This window comes from Orcinus orca, chromosome 14 (assembly GCF_937001465.1).
Source record: "Orcinus orca chromosome 14, mOrcOrc1.1, whole genome shotgun sequence".
In the NCBI taxonomy this organism is placed as follows: domain Eukaryota; kingdom Metazoa; phylum Chordata; class Mammalia; order Artiodactyla; family Delphinidae; genus Orcinus; species Orcinus orca.
In genome coordinates, this window is record NC_064572.1 from 67,726,572 (window position 1) to 67,735,727 (window position 9,156).

At 36.1% G+C, this 9,156-nt stretch overlaps 1 long non-coding RNA gene across 1 annotated transcript in view; it reads left to right on the forward strand.

The window, feature by feature from the left end:
- LOC125960977 (uncharacterized) overlaps nt 1-8,459 on the forward strand; it is a 53,276-nt gene extending 44,817 nt beyond the window's left edge. The window contains exon 3 of the long non-coding RNA XR_007471235.1: nt 8,357-8,459. This is a non-coding gene — a long non-coding RNA (uncharacterized LOC125960977). The remainder of the gene's footprint in view (nt 1-8,356) is intronic.
- The last annotated feature ends 697 nt before the right edge of the window (nt 8,460-9,156 follow it).

Consider the following 9,156-nt stretch of genomic DNA (forward strand, 5'->3'; position numbering starts at 1 on the left):
TCTATTCCTGGCCTTCAGCCATCTTCTTGGTCTCAGAGGACTCCTGAAAGTCCTTTATAGAGACAAAAACAAGGGGAGGGGAGTCTCCTTCTTCATACCTATAACAAGAAAATGTTCTATTCCAAGGAAAGATCCTGCTGGTCATACAGTCATGGGTGGCTCAAAAAAATCTGTTCCTACAGTGGGCCAGTCAGGTCAGGATTCTCAGATGTCTTTAAATGTGTGAGATTTTCTTTTCTTTTTTTTTTATTTTGGAAGTTACTATTTAGTGCATAGCACAGATGTAGTCCACAATCACCCATAGTAAACCTGCCTGCTAGTACAGATTTTCTGGCTTTTCCAATTTGTAAGGTCTAATTAAAAGCAATATTCTTGTTTTCCAGAGGCATTTTCTCTACACACCAGAGGCTGAGTTGGAACAGTAACTTACAAGAGCCTGGGGAGTTAAGCCTCCCCCAAACATGCTGTATTACTATGTGATTAAAGTGTTTCCAGACTTGCTCACACTCAGAGCCAGAAACAGAAACAGGCTTCCACTACCCTTCCTGGCCTTGAACAGGCATTCATTTACATTTTTAGACTGGGAAGGAAAATCCAACATTCCTTGATAAGAGGGATTTAAAGGATATCCTTGCAGTACAAATACACTGAATTCCACAAAAGCATTGCCTTCTCTAAGATTACATAAGAGCAGCTTAAAATCAAAAGGACATATTTTACAATAGGAAAAGGAGAATATTAACTAATGGAAAACATCTATAAATTCAAAAGTTATAACCAAAGCTGTTGAAGAGTGATAAGTCAAATAGTAGGAATTCCTTCCCACATAGTAGGAATTCCTTCCCAATTTTATTTAGGTAGGGATAGTTTTCTATTATGCAAGGGGCCTTTTGGAGATGATCAAATGCAATAGTTTTTCTCAAAAGAACAAGCAGTTACAAAGGTCTTCTTGTGTCTTGTTTGCTCTTGTGAGTGTATCACTCTGTATCTTGTGGATAACCTGGCTACCTGCTCATGCATGTATTCTATGCAAATAGAACAGTATTCATAGAACTACCAGATACCCAGGAAGGAAAAGACAGAAGGATGGTAGAGAAATCTCCAAAGTTATATCACACACTTGTTTTAAAGGTAGATGTGTGATGACCGTGTTCGTTCAGGGCAGGGGCTTCAGCCCCTTCTAAAAATAAAGTCACATTTCACAGATAATGAATTTTTAAATAATTATATAATGGATAGGTATGATGGGATATGTAAACATCAGAAAGGTTTCCATTGGTTAGAACCAGGACTCTACTTGGAAACACAGAGATGATGATCTTAAGCATTTAGTTCTGGAGGGAACGTAGATATCGTTTAATCCACACAGCTTCTTTTAAAGATGAGAAGACAGAAGCCTGTATAGGTTTGGTAGATTGCCTGCGGTCTCATGGCTGAAATGTGAGACAGGGTTTGAACCCAGAGCCCTGACAAATGTTGTGCTTTCTAGAGTTCCGTGTTTCTGCTGCACTTTGATTTCACTCTGGTTTATAGAACCAGAAAACACCGTGTAGCCAACCAACACACATAGGACTGTACTGGAAGGGCATGGAGCTTTTTACTGCTTGATTGAATACAGAGAGAAAAACTCTGAGTTTCCTAGACCGTGCTTAGGAAAACATAGTCACTTTCACTGATTAGAAGAAAAGGCATAGGTGCTTTGGCTCTAATTGGTCTGTCCACCGCTAACAATATAAACATGATTAAACAGGCTTATGTGCTTATGGATCCCTCAGAAAGGACATTTTTAATAGGTAAGCACCTTTTTTAAAAATTTAGGGTAAATAATTAGCCTCATTCCTCTGCTGGTCTTTCAGACAGATTTTTATGATCCTGTTGCTAGTTCAATGATAATGTCGACCTAGAGCATCAACGTAGAAATTCATAATGTGAATCTCATTTTAAAAATTTGCATGTATGTTCATTAATGTGTTTTCATGAACTCTTACATATTCAAGAACTTCTAGCTCATTTGCGTAATGGTATATCTTCAAAGTAAGTTTGAGCATAGCAAAGCGAATGCATTTTTGTGTTGCTAACACTTCAATATAAGTAAAGCTGTGCTGGAAGAAATGTTCTGAAAGGATGTTCCTTTTGGTCTCTGGTTTGTCTGGTATTTATCTATAAGCATGTCTGTGTATGTTGTTTGATTTTTTTTCTTTCTTAGCATTGAAAACTATACCATTAATTGTTTTCTTTTCCACATGAAAGTTTATTTATGATGGTTATACAATAAGAATAAAAAGGGGACTCCAGATAAATCTCACATTATATATGGTTTGGAACTTGCACTCTAGCATCCAGGCTTGATGTGACAAGTACTCTTTGGAAGACTGAAGCCATCAGCAAAATGCCCTGGGGGATAATAAAACTCTGGGAGAGAGGATAGTGCGTACATGAGGTGATGGATCTGTGACCTGCAAAGTAGACTCTATAAATTTTGACCATCAGAACCACAGTAGGAACAATTCCCCTTCCCTAATGAGTTTGGTGCCCTCTTAGGAAATGGCTGGTCCTGCAAGCCCATTAAGGAGCATTGAGGCCTCTGAAAATATAGTTCATAGAGCGGGAACAACTTACCTGTGGGACTGAAAGATCCACTGGGAAAGGGTAGAAGGACACATTTGACATAAAATTTCAAAGACCATAAAAGAAAGGGAAGAGGTAGCTGTAACTGGGGACCATGACAATAAGGCACAGAGGAATAACCAGGAGTCCTCAAATAAGAAGTGCTGTACATTTCAAGTGGAAACACATAATGAACTGAGTTGATATTTGCATTTGATTATTTTTAATAAGAGTGGGATTTTTAACTCCCTGATTATTAATTTACTAGATGTAAATTTATATTTCAATCAGCTTTTATTTGATATTACATGGAATAATTTGTACAAATATAAATAAATTCAAAAGAACTCTTTAGAAAATAACTTTTAGATATCCTTTAAAGGGATAAATGAATTACATGTCCAACATCTCATATATTTACATATTTTAAATTATACAAATGAAGATCTATAACATATGTAAGACACAATTGTATTAATAGTAATAATGATAAGCATATATCCCCTCACTTAATGAGAATAAACATCAGCAACACATCCACCATGTGCTTCTCCCTGATTTTGTTTCAGCTCCCACTTGATTTTTGTGTTTCTTATTCGGCAGTCTAAGAGTCGTTATGTGTGTTCAGTATGATATAAACATCTTATTACATTTTACTCTCTATAAAATACGTATAAGTGTAATATTTCACTTTATATATTCCTGAATGATAGATTCTTTACTTTTCTATGTTTTTAACTTTAGATGTTATTTTATCACTTTATCACTCAGCATTATATTGAGTTACACCCATGCTGATATGTGAAGAAGCAGTTCTCCATTTTCACTTCCTGAATAGAATTTTATATTAATTTACCATAGTATGTTTATCTGTTCATCTAGTTTTCCATGATGAACACCTAGTGTGTTCCCAGTATTTTTGTTTTGCTCTGCTTGTGTGTATGTATAATATAAACACAAGTACGGTAACATTTCTTATAGTATATGTTTCCAGAGATACATTTTCTCCAGCATATACACCCAGAAGTATTACTGTGGGAATGTAGAATATGTGCAGCCTCACCTTTTGGTAGATGATGCCAAATTATTTTCCCAAGATTGAGAAACTTTACACCCTGAGCAGCAAAGGTACAAAAACTTCCATTGTTCCTCATCCTTGCCAGCACTTGCTGTTTAACTTTTCATTTTTTACCAAGTTGATAGATGTTAGTTTCTATCTTATTTTGATTTTGAATTCACTCTTTCATGTTGCTAATTGTTTTGAGCAACTTTTCATGTATTTCCTCATTTGATTTGTTATTTTGTGAAATTCCGGTTCTTGCGTGTAGCTGATTGGTGTTTGCTTCAGTTTTTCACTCCCCTGTAATAACGTTATAGATGTCCTTGTTAGATGTATATAGCCTCTTGGTGGATGGGCTGTGTTTTATTCTCTCTCTTGACTGTGGGCTTGGTCAGTGTTTTGTTTTGACCAATAGGATATGAATGAAAGTAATGTGACTAACAACTTGAACTATGCTTTTGTGTTTGAGCTGACCCACTTGAGTATTCAGCCATGCCATGAGATAAAAACTGCAAGTAGCCATTGTTTATCGTTTACCGGCTTGAGCCCTAGAATGAAACACATAGTGCAGAGTTGGCCCAGCTAACCCAGAGATGTGAGTGAGAAATAGTTATTCTTGTATGCCATTGTGATCTGACACCTGTTTGTTATGCAGTATTATTGAAGCCGTGACTGATAGATATTTGCCATCTTTTTCTATTGGATAGGATGTCCTTTTCTTATGAATTTATGGGAGTTCTTTATTTATTCTGAGTTCCAGATCTTTGCACTCCTAGTTTGTTGCTTCTTTTCACTTTTTTTTTGATGTACAGAAATGTTTTGTCCAGTTTTATTGAGATATAATTGACAAGTCTCACTGTATGAGTTTAAGGTGTACAGCATAATGATTTGACTTACATATACCGTGAAATGGTAACACAGTAAGTTTAGTTAATATCCTTTATCTCATATAAATACAAAAAGAGAAAAAATAAATTTTCTTTTTAATGAGAACTCTTAGGATTTATGATCTTAATAACTTTCATACATACCACATAGCAATGTTAACTATAGTCATCATATTGTACATTATGTCCCTAGTCCTTATTTATCTTATAATTGAAAGTTTTTACTTTTGACCAAGTTCATTCAATTTCCCCTTCCCCCACCCCTGGCCTCTGGTAACCACAGGTATGATCTCTTTTTCATGAGTTAATTCATTTGTTTTAGGTTCCACATATAAGTAAGATGATGCGGTATTTGTCATTTTCTGTCTGACTTATTTCACTTAGCATAGTGCCCTCAAAGTCCATCCGTGCTGTCACAGATGGCAGGATTTTCTCCTTCTCAATGGCTGATTAATGTTCCACTGTGCGTATGTGTATGTGGGGTGTGTGTGTGTGTGTGTGTGTGTGTGTATGTATGTATGTAACTTCTTTATCTGTTCATCTGTTGATGAACACTTAGGTTGTATCCATGTCTTGGCTGTTGTAAATAATATTACTATGAACATGAGGGTGCAGATATCCCTTTGACATAGTGTTTTCATTTAGTTTGGTTATATTCCCAGAGGTGGAATTGCTGGATCCTATGATTGCTCTATTTTTAATTTTTTGAGAAACCTCTATACTGTTGTCCATAGTGGCTGTGCTGGCAGACAATCCCACCAACAGTGCACAGGGTTCCTTTTTCTCCACATCTTTGCCAACACTTGTCTGCCACCCATTGTCTTTTTGATGCTAGCCATTTCAACATGTATGAGGTGATATCGCACTGTGATTTTGATTTGCATTTCCCCTATGACTAGTAATGTTGAGCAACTTTCCATATACCTATTGACTATTCATATATCTTCTCTGCAAAAATGTCTATTCAGATCCTTTGCCCATTTTTCAGTTGGAATATTTGTGTTTTTTGCTATTGATTTGTGTGAGTTCTTTATGTATTTTAGATATTAACTTCTTATGAGATATGATTTGTAAATATTTTTTCCCATTCTGTAGCTTGTCTTTTCATTTTGTTGATTATTTCTTTTGCTGTACAGAACCTTTTCAGTTTGATGTAGTTCCACTTGTTTATTTTTTTTAATGTGCTGCTGAATTTGGTTTGATAGTATTTTATTGATAATTTTTACATCTATCTTCATCAGGGATACTGGCCTGTAGTTTTCTTTTCTGGTAGTGTCCTTTTCTGGCTTTGGTATCAGGGTAATGCTGACCTTGTAAAATGAGTTTGGGAGTATTCTCTTTGGATGTTTTGGAAGAGTTTGAGAAGGATTGACATTAATTAATTAATATTTTGTAAAATAAAAAGTGAAGCCACGTGGTCCTGGGCTTTCTTTGGTGGGAGATTTTTGATTACTGATTCAGTCTCCTTGTTAGTAATTGGCCTGTTCAGATTTTGTATCTCTTCCTGATTCAGTTTTGAAATGTTGAATATTTCTGAGAATTTTTACATTTCTTCTAGGTTGTCCAGTTTGTTGGTGTATTGTTTATAGTAGCTTCTTATTAGCCTTTGTATGTCTATGGTATCAGTTGAAATGTCTCCTTTTTTATTATAATGTTGTTGATTTGGGTCCTCTCTCTTTTTTCCTTGTTTAGTCTAGCTAAACATTTGTCAACTATGTATCTTTTTGAAGACCATACTGTTAGTTTTGTTCATCTTTTTTTATTGTTTTCCTGTTCTCTATTTCACTTTTTTGTGCTCTAATCTTTATTATTTTCTTCCTTCTCCTTACTTTGGGCTCAGTTTTTGTTTTTGTTTTACCTCCTTAGGTCAGAGTTAGGTTGTTTGAAATCTGTCTTGTTTCTTGATGTAGGTGTTTATTGCTATGAACTTCTCTCTTAGTTACACTTTTGCTACATCCCATCAGTTTTGCTATGCTGCTTTTCCTTTTTTGTTTGTCTCAAGATACTTCATTTCCCTTTTAATTTCTTCTCTGATCCAATTGGTTGATGAGGAGAGTTCAATTTCCACGTATTCATAAGTTTTCCAGTGTTCATCCTGATATTGATTTCTAGCTTCATATCACTGTAGTCAGTGAAGACACTTTGTATAATTTCAATCATCTTGAATTTGCTAAGAAATGTTTTGTGACCTAATATATGGTCTATCATAGGAAATATTCCATGTTGCCCTAAGAAGAATGCTGGCTTTGTTCTCTCCCTAAGTGAGGCTGTAGGATGGGCTCTGTGGTTGCCTGTGTTCTCTCAAATTCTTAATATATTATAATGCATTGATCTTTTTTTGGTTAGTCATTGTGTGTGTGTATATGCCTTGGATAAGAATTCCTTCCATACTCCAGGTTCATCTCATCTTTTACATTACAAGTTTTATTGTTTACCTTTTATCTTTAAACATTTGACTCACGTGGTAATAAATTTTATGTATGCCGTGAGGTAGGGGCCCAGTGTTTTTTCTCATTAGGATAGCCAAGTGTTGCAAAATCATTTGTGAATAGATAATCCCTTTCTCACTTATCCTTAGTGGTATTCTAAAATATGTAAAGTTTCTATGTACGTGTGCTCTATCTGGCTATACCTGTGGTAACAGGCTATCTTGATACTGATAAATTTATAATAGTCTTGTTAACCAATAGAACAAATCATTTTACCTTATTTTTCTTCATTAGGATTATGTTGGCTCTTTTTTGCCTTTTTCTTTCTAAGTAAACCTTTATATATAATACATCCATATTACCCTACCAGTCTACTTGGACTGAGATACTACTTTAATTTTTAGTCAGCTATAATACAAATCTGCTGCAAGTAGTGGAATTAAACAAATCAGGATAGTTCTCATTCAAGGTGGCTATGTATTACAAGTTAAAGGCTGTCATAGGATAGACCCTTAAAAATAGAAATGTTAAAGATCATCTAGGGAGAGAATTGTGGTCTCTGTCCATTACTTAATTACTTGTTTCAAAATAATTCATTTATATTTGTGCCTCTTTTTTTTTCCTGGTCTCATTCTTTGTTTTAGATATGTTGCTAGAGTCTAAAGATTTCTAACAAAGAAAACAAGTTATATTACCTAAAGGAACTCACAATCTGCTAGTTGTTGATGAACCAATTTATGGTATCATACTGAGAGGCCCTAAAAAGATTGCAATTTGTGCTGTTTTGTTGTTGCTTTGTTTTTTTGCTATAGCCAGATTGTTTCCAAAAATGTGCCTTGATTATTTGAAAAACACAAAATAACCTCCAGCCCTAGCCATGGGTAGTAATCTTGATGTCGTGAGCCTGTTGGAAAGCAGTGAGAATAACTGACCATAGGAATGTAGGCAAATGACTCTACCTTCCAGAAAATGGAGTCTCACCATCCCCTTCACTTTGAAGTTTAAGAGAGGGAAACATCCAGACTGAAGACAATAAGGCAACTGCCCTTAGTATTCAAGGGTCCAAAGAGAAGAGATCCCAGGCCCATAGGAAAAGTGGAACAAAGGACAGGAGGTTAGAGTTCTGTTACCGCATACACATACCCAGTCCTCAATTCTGAATTCTATCCCCAGTGCTGCCGTAAGTTGTCTTGTGAATGAAAGATGGACTTCTTTGAATAGGTCCTGAACCAGTAGTGTCAAGACAGGAACAGGAGTAGATAACTCCACATGACCTTCCTACCTCTGATCAGTGGCTGTATTTGTCTGTAAAGATCCCTCTTCTATTAACAGCTGATCATCAGGCACTGAATGAAATGATGTCTTCCGGGTAGGTCTTTGAATATGTCCTCCCCAAACCAGCTGTGACTCAGCCATCAGCATTCCCTAACACCTGAACAGCAGGAGAAACCTTTTATTGGTGCTCCTAAAAACTCCCTGGGAAGAGTCGGAGAAAGATTTATGGAAAAGGTAAGCCTTGGACTAAGAATTGAAGAAGGAATACGGACTTTTGAGGTGGTCACAAGAGGAGGGAATGCTTGGTAAAGGAAGCAGCTTATAAGAAGTTCAGTAGTAGAATAGAATAAAAGTGGAAGCAAAATAGGTAAGTGTGAGAATGACCTCGTAAACAAAAGCCAAATTTTGAAGTACCTTGTTTGTCATGTGTACAAAGGTGAGCTATTAAAGAATTTTTCACAGGGACATGAATATTCGTATACGCATTTGAGAAAGTTTACTCTGATAATGGTTTGGAGAATGAATGGGAATAAGGGATAGTATGGTAGGCAGAATAATGGCCAAAGATATCCACATCCTAGTCCCCTGAACCTGTGACTATGTTACCTTACATGGCAAAAGCAACTTTGCAGATGTTGTAACGTTAAGGACCTGGAAATGGGGAAATTATTCTGGACTACCCAGGTGGGAAAAAGAGGATATAAGAGTAATGTGATGTGAAAAGAATTCAACTTATTGTTGCTGGAGTTTAAGAAGGAGCCAGAGAACAATGAGACAAGGAATGCACATGCCCTCTAGATAGTTGAAAAGGCAAGGAAAGAGATTCTTTGCTAGAGCCTCCAGAAAGGAAGCAGCCCTCCTGAAACCTTGAATTTAGCCCAGTGAGACGGATGTTGGA